Source organism: Euphorbia lathyris, chromosome 9 (genome assembly GCF_963576675.1).
Source record: "Euphorbia lathyris chromosome 9, ddEupLath1.1, whole genome shotgun sequence".
NCBI classification, from domain to species: domain Eukaryota; kingdom Viridiplantae; phylum Streptophyta; class Magnoliopsida; order Malpighiales; family Euphorbiaceae; genus Euphorbia; species Euphorbia lathyris.
In genome coordinates this window covers 32,363,397-32,379,659 of record NC_088918.1, presented here as the reverse complement: position 1 = coordinate 32,379,659, position 16,263 = coordinate 32,363,397, and positions in this window count along the sequence as shown.

The window sequence follows — 16,263 nt, the reverse complement described above, 5'->3', positions numbered from 1 at the left end:
GCTTGCTAAATTCAACTGGGATCTGTTACAGGGAAACAGCTTTATCATCAATTTGATCAGATGCCGATTTCTTGAGAGTTCTGGCATACCTAAACGATACATTGCAAATTCCTCGATCTGGTCTTCGATAAGAGCTAATTTTGATTTAATTAGAGAGGAATCGGTCTGGTGGTTTAGAGAAGGCTCAACCTTAAACTTTTGGACTGACAAATGGATTGTTCCAACAGTTGCGGATCAGATCGGTATACCAAGAAAATCTCAAGCAAAGCTTCTTGAACCAATTCGGAGCTTCAGGCTTAATGGAGATTGGAATGAATTGCTTGACGTTCCTGCGCAGGTGCAGGCCAACATCAGACAAATTGCAGCTTTTGATGGCAATGACCTTTGTATCTGGATGCCTTCTGATTCGGGAAAGCTAACAGCTTGAGTAGCCTACTCGCACTGTCTTCAAGGTGAGCCGGTCGCGTGGAGCAAGTTCATCTGGAACTCTTTTGTTCCTCCTTACCGCGCTGCCACCTGCTGGAAGCTAATCCACGGTAAGCTCCCTCTCCAATCTCTGCTGCAAAAACATGGTTTCCATATGGCTCAACGCTGTGAGTTATGCAAAAGTAATGATGAAAATGCTGCTCACTTATTTGTTATGTGTGATGTTGCAAAAGCACTGTGGAATTTGGTTTTTGATGTTTTTAATGTCCGCTGCAATCTCAATACCTCTTTTGCTGATTTCTTCTCCATGATTCGAGAACTACGTGTCAGACGAAGTCGGAGAAAGAATTGGATATTTGCTGTCATAACCTGCACCTGGTTCATATGGTTTACTCGAAACCGTGCTATATTCGACGGCGAGCTTCCTTCAATCCAAATGCTAAAGTACAGGCTTCTTCTTTTGATTAATGAGAGTTGCGCGGCCTCTGTTGCTGGTACCTGTCCGCCACCTGATCCAGATTTTGTGGTGGTTAGATGGACTGCTCCGCCGATAAACTGGCTAAAGGTCAATACAGATGGAGCGTCTGGAATTTCTGGCAATGCCGGGGCAGGAGGTATTTTTCAGAATTGCAGGGGTTTTGCTCTAGGATGCTTCGCCTTTCCTATTCGAAACTCTCCAGCACACATTGCCGAGCTTAAGGCAATCATCTTTGCAGTCAAAGCTGCGTGGGAAAGGAAGTGGCGCAATTTATGGATTGAATCAGATTCCGTTTATGCTGTTCAATTACTGAATAATAAGCAAGATGAAGTCCCTTGGAGGATAAGAAGAGATTGGAAAGCTTGTCTTCACCGTCTGTCGGTAATGAACCGGAAAGCTAGTCACATTTTCAGAGAAGGGAATCAAGTTGCAGACAAGCTTGCGAGCCATGGGCAGTCCGCCACTTCGAGCTACTGGTGGCATTCGGCTCCTCACTTCTGTCAGGACTTGGTGTTTAATGACATTTGCAATGTACCGCATATTCGTGTGATGTAACTTTTTGCTCTTTTCTTTTTCCTTTCTCCTCTCCTCCTTTTGCTGTACTATTTTCATTTTTTTTAATAATAGGGTTGTTGGCTGTGCTGGAGGTGCCAACCTAGTTGGGATGTCCAGCCTTCCTTCGCGTCCCAACCTTCATTCAAAAAAAACTATAGTAATTAGTAATTTATTTAGTTACATTTATCCAATTAAGTAGTTATCTAAATAAAAACAAGATTTAATTTGTGCTAAAATTTATTTATACGAATTAAAATATAGGTTGAGTATTCAATATTTTACTGATAAATAAAAATAAATATTTTTTATTCATATAATCCATCAACGAATTATTTTTTCATGTTTTGAATCCTAATTTAATTCATCATTTTTAGTTTTTCTCCTCCCTCCTTTTCTCTCCTTAATTCTCCAGTCCATAGTCCATACAAAATCTCCACTTCCGTCATCAATCTCTTTAACCCGTTATTGATCCGTCGTCTCACTCACAATAAAAAATAAAAATTAGAATTCGTTTATTATTTTTATTTTTATTTACTAATGTTTAAAAACCGAAAAAAAAGGTTAACCGAATTTAATGGACTAATATATAATTGGAGTTTTTAAAAAACCAATTAAATGGTTAAATGACCGAATTAACCTTAATGAATTGGTTCACCGAGTATGTACACCTGTATAAAAACTAGTGAATATGATAAATGAAAATTTGATAGCAGCAATAATAGAGAATACCGACAGAAGATAATTAGTAAACATACATAAGCATCAAGGGTGTGGCAACCGATAGATGAGCATTTATTTCCAATATGGAAAGAAAATAATTAGAGGGCGAGCCTTGGCGCAACGGTAAAACGTTGTTGCCGTGTGACCAGAGGTGACGGGTTCGAGTCTTAGGAGCGGCCTCTTGCCAATTAAATTAGCAAGAGAAGGCTTGCCCCCAATACACCCTTGTGGTGGGACCCCTTCTCGGACCCTCGCTCAGCGGGACGCGTAATGCGACTGGGCCGTTTTTTTTTTTTTATGGAAAGAAAATAATTCTACTCCAATAATTCAACATCATTTCAATAAAAATAAATAAAAAGTTATAGTTTTTGATCCATAATAAGGAGGGGAGCCATTACTTATTTTTTACTAAAAACTAATCACAACCGTACATAGAGTAGACCCCACATCTGCATGGATGATCAATTTTTCCATGGCTTCCAAATGTACCAAAATAAGTTCATTCCCTCTTTATTTATGGATTGAGTTTTTACATGTATCCAAATCCACTCAAACCTAGGAAGAGAAGAGTAATGGGTTGAAAAAAACGGATATCTGAACTCACGGAGATATGAAATTGATAACCGAGTATCTGATCTTGTCTACATATAGTAACCTGTCAAACAAAAACGTAGATTAGACGGGGTCGAAGTTCATAGAATCCGCTTTGATGTCTAAGTCAGTTTGTGATTTAGATCGGATTGAAGGGTATGGCCGAGTTATGAGATAGTAGTTAACGTATTGTATCTTGTGTCTATACCTGTTTATATAGGTTTTTTAGGTTAAACCTTTCACTGATTAGAACTCCTTATGAGTTGAGGATATTCATGTCCCTCAAGGAATCTAGGTCCTGGGAGGAATCCTTTATCATGTAAGATTCTTGAAAGTTCATCCGTGTGAGGAGGCTGGAGCCTTCATCGCGGCCCTTGAGCAGGCTCCTTTGCACATGCCTTAAAGGGGGTGGAGCTAACGTTATCCATGTGATGTCATTTTCCATGGTATCAGATATCCTCCTCCTTGATTTTTAGACATTCTTTTAGGATTTATATTTGCAAAGGATATTTAAAGAGGACCTTTTTATAATTGTCCTTCTTGAATTGTATGCGAAACTATGTCATAATGATTTCACCTGGTTTTGGCCCGCGTGTTGTTGATGTGTTTGCTCTCCCTATTTGATCGAGAATTTTGTGCTTTTGCGGCTCATTTATGGGGAAAGGTTTTAATGATGAGAAACTTTTAACTTACTCAGGTCTCTTCATTTTTCTCTTACGATTTCCTCTTTTACATAAAATTTACTTGTCTTTTCTTCTTCATTTCTCTTTGTCGATTTCATTCTTTCTTTTCGTCCGTTTTGGAGATTGATTTTGGCTTTTTGATTCCTCGGTATCCTTTTATTTCCAGAAGTTGTTGAGATCTTGCCTAAGTAAGTTGTTACTTTTTTTTATGTCCATTTCCTTCTTTTTTCCCGTGATGGTCTGTGCGAGCTCATTGGGTGGGTAAGGTAAGAAATCCCAAACTGGTAAAAAAAAAAGGTCTCGAACGAAGAAGGATGATGATGTCTTCTACTCTTAAATCCCAGAATCCCACATCTTCGAAATCATGAGCAACTTTTTACTCTTTATGATCTCTCCCTAACCAAGCTGGTGTCTAGATATCCTGAGTTCACCCATTTAGGGGTTAGGGTTCCAACCCCTAACCAGGTGTAACAAAGGCACCTAAGGGATACTTTGGTTTTTTTTATGAGATTTTCCTGAAAAATGGGGTTCATCTCCCCTTCTCTGATAGCATCCTGAACGTTCTAGAGGAACTCAAAATTTGCCCTACGCAACTATCGTCGAACGGCTAGCTGTATCTTCTAAGTTTGATTAAAGTATGCGAAGACTTGAGTTTTATGTTGACTAGCCCTTCGTTTCAACACATATGGACTCTTACCATGAGGGATAGTGATGATTCCTTGTAGATTTCTAAACCTCCCACCAATCTGCCAACTTTTGTTTCGGATAAACCCTCTAGCAACAAAAACTTCAAGCTGCGTTGGTTCTGGATATGCTTACCACATGATGAAAGAGGCAAAATTTTGGAGACCTCTCTCTACCCCATTGTTTTCTGTTGAAACACCTTTCCACAGGATTTTGATTTGACAAAATTAATTAAGTGAAAGTAAATATTCTATAACACACTAAGTTTAAATGCTTTGATTTAGTGTTACTAATGTGTTTGTTCAATGTTGAGTTTATAATTTATCATAAGACATAAAGATCATAAGGCTCAAGCCCTATATGGAAATCAAGGCCCAAGTCAAACAAGCCAAAGATCACTCAGCCCGCGTATCTTCAAAACGTCGCCGTTAAAGTGATGAAACGCATGCTGAGTAAAGAAGGATCGAGAAGATCCACGTAGACAACTTCGGTATGAAGCTGCTGAGCTGTCTCGACAAAACGTGCAGGACAGCTACTGACCATAAGACAGCTTCCAGACAAAGTATTTCCTCATTAGGTAAAGGTCAGAAGACACAACAAGCTGTCTGGTTGACATTACCCAAAATGGTGGAACATACTGACTCACTGACCGAAGAACAGAAGACGCTGGAATCTGATTGGCTAACGAGAACTGCTGGCAGACTCAGTGAAAGCGACCTGTAGCCGTTTGTCTCCAACGGTTATTTCGAAATTCGAAATAACCAGAAGCTCTCACAGCTCTCTATAAATAGTCCATTCAGAATCCACATTCTGTAGAGAACTTTGAGCAAGAGCCGCTACGCTGACCAAACGTATACAAAAGTTCTCCATCAAAAGAAAAGCAAAGTTCTTACACTACAAAGTCTATTCATTTGTGTAAAAGTCTAGAGTGATTGTTTTTCAATCATCTAAGGTGTTCTAGCAATTGTTGTTTAGGACAAAATCTTTATCATTTCTAGAAGTAGAAATGAGAGGCTGGGTACTCGGTTTTAAGTACTCAACGGAGAGATTAGGATTGAGTAGAAGTATAGAGGAAGGTACTCTTGTCATACTCAATTGCTGATATTGTAAAAGGTTTGAGGCTCTACCTTTAAAGAGCTCAGTAGAGGATTTGAAATCTCGGAGGTGTTCCGGGGACAGGACGTAGGCTTAGAAGAAGCCGAACCTGGATAAATCTGCTGAGTGAAGTATTTCTAAACCTTAACTCCTTATTCATATTGCTTGCTTAAAACAAACTAAAACTGACCAAGTAAAAGAGGTCAAGCTGAGTTGTGCGCTACAAACGAGCAGGTTCAGGAATAGACTCTAAGTGCTATTTCCTGACCTAAGCAACGAAGCTGTCCTAGTCACTAGTTGACTAAGCCAGTGTCTTGCTGAGTGTTAAGTGCCGCTGTTTTATAAACTTTTCTTAAAGAAAAGAAATCTGCCCAAATTATTTTAAAAAGGTAAAATAGTTCCTAACCCCCCCTTGGAACTATATTTGCAACCTCACAAGGGACCAACAAGTGGTATCAGAGCCTAAAAGCTCATTAATAAAGGTCTAACAACCTTGAGTTGATCCATACCATGGGCGAAAACAGCACTCGGTTTCTCCCTGGAAACCAGACAACTCAGATATTACCTGAGGGGCTGTCCATTACCAGGCCTCCCCTATTCTTCGGGTTAAACTATACCTTTTGGAAGAATAGGATGAAAAACTTCATTCAAGCTACAAACATGAGTGCCTGGCTATCTATAGTCCAAGGCCCGTTTGTACCTGTGAAAGTTGTTGATGACCAGTCAGTTGTTAAAGCTGAGGTTGAATGGACAGAGGATGATCTTAAGAAGCTTCAAAACCATGCTTCGGCTATCAATATGCTTCATTGTGCGCTCGATGCTGCAGAATATAACAAAATCTCAGGTTGTGAGTCGGCACAAGAGATCTGGAAAAAGCTGGAAGTCACCTACGAGGGAACAAACAAAGTAAAAGAATCCAAGGTGAATCAGCAGATGAGACTGTACGAGCTGTTCGAGATAAATAATGATGAGGGCATTTCAGACATGAACGCAAGGTTCACCAACATCATTAATGAGCTCAAGAGACTTGGGAAAATCTTCACTGAGGAAGAACAAGTCAAAAAGATACTCAGGAGTCTTCCAAAAGACTGGCAAGCAAAAAAGACAGCAGTTGAGGAAGCTCAGGATTTAACCACCTACAAATATGACGAACTCATCGGTTCATTGCTGACCCATGAGATATCAATGAAGAACTTTGAGGTGAAGGAAAAATCTGATGACAAGAAGCAGAAGTCACTTGTCATGAAGGCTGACTCCACTGACGGGAGTTCAACTGATGATGAGGAGATGGCTATGTTCACAAGAAAGATGAAGAGGCTGTTCAGGAAGAACGACAAATATTCCAAAAAGCCTTACAAAAAGTTTGATAAGTATAAGGCTGACTCAAGCGACAGCAAATACAGAAAGGACAGCTTAAAGCCCATTACATGCTTTGAGTGCCACCAAGATGGCCATATTAAGTCAAACTGCCCCACGCTGAGGAAAGACAAGAAAATTGGGAAGAAGGCAATGGTGGCCACTTGGAGTAACAGTGATGAATCTTCATCAACAGAAACTGAGGCCACCGAGTCAGCGAAGATATGCTTCATGGCTGACGAACTTGCTGAGCCATGCATTTCTGAGCATGCTGACCAATCTGATAAGTCAGACAATGAAGAGCAATCCAATAAGGTAATCTCACTCTCTCAACTCAGAAATGAAATGGGTAATGCCCTGAGTGATCTTTACACACTTGTCAAAAAGTGTAACAAAAAGATTAAAACACTCAGCCGGCGATGTGATGAGGTGGAAGAGGTCAAACTGAGTGACCTCAGATACCTTCTTCAAGACAACTCAGTTTTGCATGAAAATATGAAAACCATTCATGAGTCTGTAGTTGAAGTCCAGTCAGTCTCCAAGAAACTGAGGAAGGATGTCACAACCATTCAGAACCAACTAAAGGTTCCAAACAAAAATAATTTTCCTCTGAGAACTAAGTATCAAGGTACTCAGTACCAAGGTACTCAGCAGAGACGAAATCCCCAGCGAAGAGTTCAGTGTGACTTTTGTGGGAAGTTAGGACACACCACTAAGGTGTGCTGACACGCTCAGCACTGGGGTGCTGACAAGTCAGTAAAGAGTCCTAAACAGAAAGTCAGTTGTGACTTCTGTGGAAAAAGTGGCCACACTATTAATGTATGTCGCCACAAAATAAAATATGATGCTTTACCTGTTGAACCTAACAAGTCAGGACCCAAAAAGAATTGGGTACCTAAAGGAAACTGATTACAATGCAGGTAAGCCTGAGATGTGCCGAGAAGTCAAAAATGTGGTATATTGACAGCGCATGCTCAAGGCATATGACGGGTGATGAAACTCAATTCATCACGTTCGAACGTAAACGAGGAGGAAGCGTAAGTTTTGGAGACAACAAAAAGGGTAAAATAGTAGGATCAGGCACCGTTGGAGGTAATCCCACTATTGAATCTGTCTCCCTAGTCAGCGGACTCAAATATAACTTACTCAGCGTAGCTCAGCTATGTGATAATGGAAGAAAAGTTATATTTGACGAAACTGGATGTAAAATATATGAGGGAAAATCAAATGAGTTAATTTTAACTGCCCCTCGGATAGACAATGTCTTTATGCTAAACCTCGAAAAGAAGTTTTCAAAAACTGTATGCTTAGTCACAAAGGAAGAAAATTCCTGGCTATGGCACAGGAGACTTGGTCATGTAAGCATGGACCTCCTGGCCAAATTAGCAAGAAAGCAATTGGTTGAGGGACTGCCTGAACTTAAATTTCAAAAAGATCAATTATGCCATGCCTGCCAAGCTGGAAAACAAACCAAGCAATCTTTTCAAAGTAAAAATATTGTCTCAACTAAGCGTCCGTTAGAAATGCTACACTTGGATCTCTTTGGTCCAGTCCAGCCGCTGAGTCTGGGTGGAAGAAGGTTTTCCTTGGTTATTGTAGATGATTTCTCTCGGTACACATGGGTTATCCTGCTGACCAGTAAGGATGAGACTTTTGAGACATTTTCAAACTTGGTTAGAAAAATTGAAAATGAGAAAGACCTAAAATTAGCTCATATCCGTAGTGATAATGGTGGAGAATTCAAGAACCAAAAGTTTGTTGAATTCTGTGAAGCCAGCGGCATTGACCATAATTTCTCTGCTCCTAGAACGCCTCAGCAAAATGGGGTTGTTGAAAGGAAGAACAGAACTCTGGTTGAGATTGCCAGGACAATGCTGGATGAGCATAGGCTTCCAAAGTATTTTTGGGGAGAAGCTGTCAACACAGCATGCTATATTCTGAATAGGGCTTTAGTTAGACCTATACTTAAGAAAACCCCATATGAACTTTGGAAAGGACGAAAGCCCAACATTGGATACTTTCGTGCCTTTGGCTGTAGGTGTTTTATTTTAAATACCAAAGATAGCTTAGCCAAATTTGATTCAAAAGCTGATGAGGCTATCTTTCTGGGCTACTCAACAAACAGTAAAGCATACAGAGTTTTTAATAAGAGAACTCAAGTATTAGAAGAATCTATACATGTGCAATTCGATGAAACTAACCCTGCAGGAAGATACCAGCCGCTGACAGAAGATGAACCAAACTCAGCACCTGCTGATCAAGAACCAGCTACTGAGTCCTTCATAAAACGGCTGACCAAGAGTAAGAGTGAACCTAAAATTACTTTCACTGACCTATCTACTTCTGCAGAGAATGTTGAAACACAGATAGAACAAGACACAAGTCTACCAAAGGAGATAAGAGTCCCAAGAGGGCATTCAGAAAATGCAATTCTTGACTCAGCTGGAAATACGCTGATGACAAGAAATCAACTAAGGAAGTATCTCGGCAATGTAGCTTTTGTCTCAGTACCTGAGCCGAAGAACTTTGCCGAAGCTGAGGATGACGAATTCTGGATGAATGCCATGCAAAAGGAACTCAATCAATTCAGGAGAAATAATGTATGGGAGCTAGTGCCACATCCTAGGAGCCAAAAGACCGTTGGAACGAGATGGGTCTTCAGGAACAAGCTAGATGAGCAAGGAAACGTAGTCAGAAACAAGGCAAGACTTGTAGCTCAAGGCTACAGTCAGCAAGAAGGTATTGACTACGGTGAGACCTTTGCCCTAGTGGCAAGGCTAGAAGCTATTAGGATTTTATGTGCATATGCATCTTACATGAACTTTAAACTGTTTCAAATGGATGTCAAAAGTGCCTTTCTTAATGGAATAATAGACGAGGAGGTCTATGTAAATCAGCCTCCAGGGTTTGAGGATTCTAAGTTCCCAAACCACGTTTACAAACTCAAAAAGGCTCTGTATGGACTCAAGCAAGCACCACGTGCTTGGTATGAGAGGCTGACCAACTTTTTACTGACTAGAGGTTACGTCAGGGGTCAAGCTGATACAACCTTATTCATTAAGAGAAAGGGTAAAGATACCCTGCTGGCTCAAATATATGTAGATGATATTATATTTGGTGCTACTAATGAATCTATGTGCAAGGAATTTAGCAAACAAATGCAGACTGAATTCGAAATGTCAATGATGGGAGAACTCAACTTCTTCCTCGGACTTCAAATCAAGCAAGGAAAGAATGGCATATTCATAAGTCAAGCTAAATATGCCAAGGAGATATTGAAGAAATATGAACTAGAACATTGTAAGCCAATATCCACTCCTATGGGCACTGACACTGTCCTTTGTGCTGATGAGAATGGTAAGTCAGTAGACAGCAAGTTATACCGAGGTATGATTGGCTCTTTACTTTACTTAACAGCAAGTAGACCGGGCATTCAGTTCTCAATATGTTATTATGCTAGATATCAAGCTAACCCTAAGGAATCCCATTACATAGCCGTAAAAAGGATCCTTAGATATTTGCAAAGCTCAGTAAATGCAGGTCTGTGGTATCCAAACACTCATGACTTTACACTCATCGGATACACTGACGCTGACTATGGACGAGACAAGCTGGAAAGAAAAAGCACCTCTGGAGGATGCCAATTCCTAGGAAGCTGTCTTGTATCTTGGTTCAGCAAGAAGTAGGCGTCAGTAGCCCTGTCCACAACTGAAGCTGAGTACATTGCTGCTGGAAGCTGTGTTGCTCAGGTCCTTTGGATTAAGCAACAGCTTGAAGATTATGGTGTTCAAACAAAGACAATTGAAGTCAAACGCGACAACAAAAGTGCAATTGACCTCTCAAAGAACCCAATTCAACACAGCAGGATGAAACATGTCAGTATACGACATCACTTCATCAGAGATCATGTACTCAAGAAAGAAATCAAGCTGACGTATGTACCAACAGACGAGCAGCTTGCTGATATCTTTACAAAGCCTCTAGCACGAGAGCAATTTAGCATACTGAGAGAAGCAATTGGTATGTTTAATCCTCTTCAGTAAATTCCTGTGCTAAATGAATATTGAATGCTGAATGAATTACATGCTGAATGATTTACTGTTTGCTGAGTATGTCATTGAAACTGACTGAATATACAATACTGAGTAATCTTGCACACTGAGTAAATTAGTTTTCGAACTTGAACTAAAAACCATCCTTAAAGAATGCACTGACTACTTAGAATATGAAACGTTTATATCAACAAACGCTAAGTAAAAGCACTTATTAGCATTTAATGTCACTACACGCGAAGTGACACCTGTACTGCGCATGCACCGAATAACGTCTTAATAGTGTCATAAGTGTCAGGGGTTCTGCCGATTGGACAACCCAGAGCAAAACTGGATAAAATTCAAACGGAACCCTAAACCATAAAATCTATAAATAGTAAATACTAACCCACTACCCTCGTCACATATACATTGAACCCTAAGAAAGCTTCTAAATTTTCCAAAGAGCGTCAAAACTTCAAAAATGTCTTATAACGAAAGTTATTTCTCTCCAACTCTCAAATCCTCTGACCAGGCTGGTCCTTCAACTAGCCTAATGAGAAAAATGATCAAAGTACACTCTTGGGCCAAGAATCAAGAGGTACTAAGGAGTCGATTCTTCCATCCTGATTTCATCTCTTCAGAGACTCCATTCTGTGAATGGATCAAAAACAACAAATGGACAGGTCTCTTCTCTCTTTCCGGTCAAACCTATCCCACAATGGTGAGAGAGTTATACTCCAACCTGCATGTTGATGCAGATAACTCTGACTACCTAGAGACCACAGTCAAGGGTCAAAAGATAGTGATAAACCCTGAATATCTAGCCACATTGCTAGAGATACCAAATACAGGGATTCAGTTCAGGACAACAAAGGAGCCGATACCAAAAGCCATCGCAGAAAAGATGAAGGGGTTCTGTAAACCCAGAAACTACAAGGGAGAAGTACCCAGCACCTGCATGGGCAAAAATCAGAAGATGGCCCACTTCTTGCTGACCAACTTTATCTTCCCTAAACTCAGCTCTCCCTCATCTGCCTCTAACTTTGAACAGTGTTTCATCTGGCATATGCTGACCAGCACTCCATTCAATCTACCTGTATTTCTGGTAGGAGCCTTTCAACGAAGTGGAAGAAAGCTCCGTTTAGGTTCTCTCATCACCCGGATAATACAAGACCAGAACATAGAAACTGTTGATGAAATAAGTTCAACAAGAACTGCTATCACAGCACGTCTGCTGAATGGACTATCACACAGCCAACCCCTGAAAGGGTATGATGAGAATGAAACCTCTGAGGAGGAGGATCCTATGGCTGAGGGTGAGCAACCCATTGGAGAAATGGAAAATCTGACAAACCTGGATGCCGCCATTATAGATGATGTTATGGCTGAAGCTGCACACACTGCTGAGGGTACAGAAACAACCAATGAACCTCAAACTGAGAATCCTTCTACTGTGCCATCTGAGATTGCTGAAGCTGAGAAGAAGAAGAAAAATGGAGCCTGCTCGAAGGATATTCGTACTGTCCCGAGAAAGGTAAGGCTGATGGAAAGAAACAAGAGGAAAGCTGATCAGGACCCAGCTGAGTCAGCTGAGAAGAAACTGAGAACAGAAGCAGAATCTGTTCTTGAGCCCCACATTACCCAAGAGGGGTCTCCACAAAAACAAGCCTCTGTTCCTCCAAGTAAGAAACAAGCGAAAACCCCTGCGAGTCCAAAAGAAGCTCCACTCCCACCTCAAGCTCAAAGCAACTCAGCACCTGAGGTCAACACGCCTTGTAGTCCTGTCACTACACAAGGCACTCAGTGTGAGCCCTCTCCTGCCAAATATGCAAATCTAGGTGCCACTGAGTCAGGACGGTGTGTCATCGCCTCAGCTAACACTCTGCTTCAAAAACAAGCCCATCCTCCACCAACTCATGCTCAGTCCTCTCATCCACCTGTCACTCACCATATTCTGCGTGAAATCCATGATTTGATCAATCACTTCTCCTCTGTCCAGCCGCAGCCAGCACCACATGCTCAACTGACCAAAATGACCGAACTCATGCTGACTATGGTCAGTCACATGAATTCCTTGGAGGGTCAAATACGTGTGCTGCAGGATCAGGCCAATTCTCCTGCCCCTACCGTTGATTTGCCTACTGCTGATGCTGGCAAAACGGGGGAGAAAAGTGGCAACTAAGGAGAAGGAACTCTAAGTGAAAGAAACTAGAGACTCTAAGTGAAAGAAACTAGAGTGTTAGAAGTTAGGAAGAAGAAGTTTATTTCGTTATCTTGTTTTGTAATGTTTTCCTTGTTTGTTGTTTTGTTTTAAACAATATGCCTAACTTCTGAAATACTTGCATTCGAATTTAAATTATTGATTATTCATCCATCAAATGCCAATTATTATATAAATGCATGCTGCATATAAATGTTTGAACTTGTCAAATATAAACCATTGAACAAATGATTTACTCAGCGCTCCGTCACTATACATCACTTCCGCTGAATACCGAGTAAAATAGAATATGACCCATAAGCTGACCTATAACTAAAAACTGATCTTAGGCTTATTCAGTCAAACCTTAGAATGTTTAGAATAAAACTAAGTCAGTAGTTCTATCCTTACGGGGGAGTTCACTTAATTAAAAAAGTCAACTATCATGGGGGAGCTCATACTGAGTTCCTTGCTGATTAGTTTTGCCAACATCAAAATGGGGGAGTTTGTTGAAACACCTTTCCACAGGATTTTGATTTGACAAAATTAATTAAGTGAAAGTAAATATTCTATAACACACTAAGTTTAAATGCTTTGATTTAGTGTTACTAATGTGTTTGTTCAATGTTGAGTTTATAATTTATCATAAGACATAAAGATCATAAGGCTCAAGCCCTATATGGAAATCAAGGCCCAAGTCAAACAAGCCAAAGATCACTCAGCCCGCGTATCTCCAAAACGTCGCCGTTAAAGTGATGAAACGCATGCTGAGTAAAGAAGGATCGAGAAGATCCACGTAGACAACTTCGGTATGAAGCTGCTGAGCTGTCTCGACAAAACGTGCAGGACAGCTACTGACCATAAGACAGCTTCCAGACAAAGTATTTCCTCATTAGGTAAAGGTCAGAAGACACAACAAGCTGTCTGGTTGACATTACCCAAAATGGTGGAACATACTGACTCACTGACCGAAGAACAGAAGACGCTGGAATCTGATTGGCTAACGAGAACTGCTGGCAGACTCAGTGAAAGCGACCTGTAGCCGTTTGTCTCCAACGGTTATTTCGAAATTCGAAATAACCAGAAGCTCTCACAGCTCTCTATAAATAGTCCATTCAGAATCCACATTCTGTAGAGAACTTTGAGCAATAGCCGCTACGCTGACCAAACGTATACAAAAGTTCTCCATCAAAAGAAAAGCAAAGTTCTTACACTACAAAGTCTATTCATTTGTGTAAAAGTCTAGAGTGATTGTTTTTCAATCATCTAAGGTGTTCTAGCAATTGTTGTTTAGGACAAAATCTTTATCATTTCTAGAAGTAGAAAGGAGAGGCTGGGTACTCGGTTTTAAGTACTCAGCGGAGAGATTAGGATTGAGTAGAAGTATAGAGGAAGGTACTCTTGTCATACTCAATTGCTGATATTGTAAAAGGTTTGAGCCTCTACCTTTAAAGAGCTCAGTAGAGGATTTGAAATCTCGGAGGTGTTCCGGGGACATGACGTAGGCTTAGAAGAAGCCGAACCTGGATAAATCTGCTGAGTGAAGTATTTCTAAACCTTAACTCCTTATTCATATTGCTTGCTTAAAACAAACTAAAACTGACCAAGTAAAAGAGGTCAAGCTGAGTTGTGCGCTACAAACGAGCAGGTTCAGGAATAGACTCTAAGTGCTATTTCCTGACCTAAGCAACGAAGCTGTCCTAGTCACTAGTTGACTAAGCCAGTGTCTTGCTGAGTGTTAAGTGCCGCTGTTTTATAAACTTTTCTTAAAGAAAAGAAATCTGCCCAAATTATTTTAAAAAGGTAAAATAGTTCCTAACCCCCCCTTGGAACTATATTTGCAACCTCACAAGGGACCACCATTTTCCCCTTTTAGGTTAACATACCGTATATTGACGAGTTGTGTGATAGTAGTTAACGTACCGTATCTTGTGTCTATATCTGTTTCTATAGGGGTTTTTTAGGTTAAGTCTTTCATTGATTAGAAATCCTTATGAGTTGAGGATATTCGTATCCCTCAAGGAATCTAAGTCCTGAGAGGAATCATTTATCATGTAGGATCCTTGAAAGTTCCTTCGTGTGAGGAGGTCGGAGCCTTCATCCCTGCCCTTGAGCAAGCTCCTTTGCACGTACCTTTTAATCTTAATGGGGTAGAGCTGACGTCATCTCCGTGATGTCATTTTGCATGGTATCAGGAATCATCGAGAAAATTGGAAACAGCCCCAAAGTCAAAATGAGGATGAAGATGATACTACTATATCCGACATGTAGAGATCCATATTCTGTTCCTATATAATTTTCCGTGAGGATTCCTGTGAAGACAGAGACATATCTACGGTGAGAGCAATGGGTACACTTGTCTCCACTAAAATCTAGATGCAATATTCAAGTTCCCAAATTTCCTCCATTTCTTCCGGCTTTGATAAAAAAAAAACCCTACTAATCATCTCTAAGTCAACATTAATGTTCTAATTAATTATCAATATCACATTGATTTTGATATTTGATATTGGCTCATGAAGTAGATGATAATAATAAGCTTGTGCTGGCTGAAAATAATCTTATTTCCGCAGTTGAAAATGTTAGTTTTGATAGAAAATTTCTAATTTTGAAATCCTCTACATCTTGAAGATAATTTTTCCAATATTTAGTATACATAAAGTATAAAAATTATTATGTACAAGAAATTTTATTCTTTTATTTTAGAATAAAGATAATTGTTTTATTCATGGAAAAAATAGTTTAGCTCGATATAATTATTTAAAAAATTACAATTAAGAAATATATAAGGGAAGCTTGAATTCTCTAGTTACTATCATGAGGTAGGAGATTTTGTTCTTAATTGAATTCTTAAAAAAAAAAAAAAAAAAAAAAAAAGAGTTCTTAATTGTTAACGTTTTAGGTCATGATTCCTTTTCAATTGTGTTATTGTGATTGTTAATAAAGTTGTGTGAATTGTATTATTAATAATTGAAATTTCTGGGATTATTATTGAAATTGAAATTCAATTTGAATTTCTTTGATGCCATGATTTCTCATTTGGGTTTTCTTTTGTTTTTTTGTATTATTAATAATTGAAATTCAATAAGTTAGCTGTGTAAGTTGTATTTTTGTGTAAGTTGTTGGGTAAGTTTGTGTTATTTGTAATTGAAACATTCATTAAGTTGTGTAAAACTTGTGTTTTTATGTAAGTTTGTGTATTCGTAAATTACAAATTGTTATTGTAATTTTGGAAGTTAATTGTAATTTCCTTTCTAACTTATTTTTCTTTGTAATTGTAATTGTATTTCGAAAGTTAGTTCTAATTTTAATTTTCATTCTAACTTATTTTACACTACATATGTAGTTTACTTCCAATATTCAAATTTCTGGATCCGCTTCTGATGTAGAAATTTCCGAATAATAAAATATTTATATATTTTTTATTATATTTAATATATC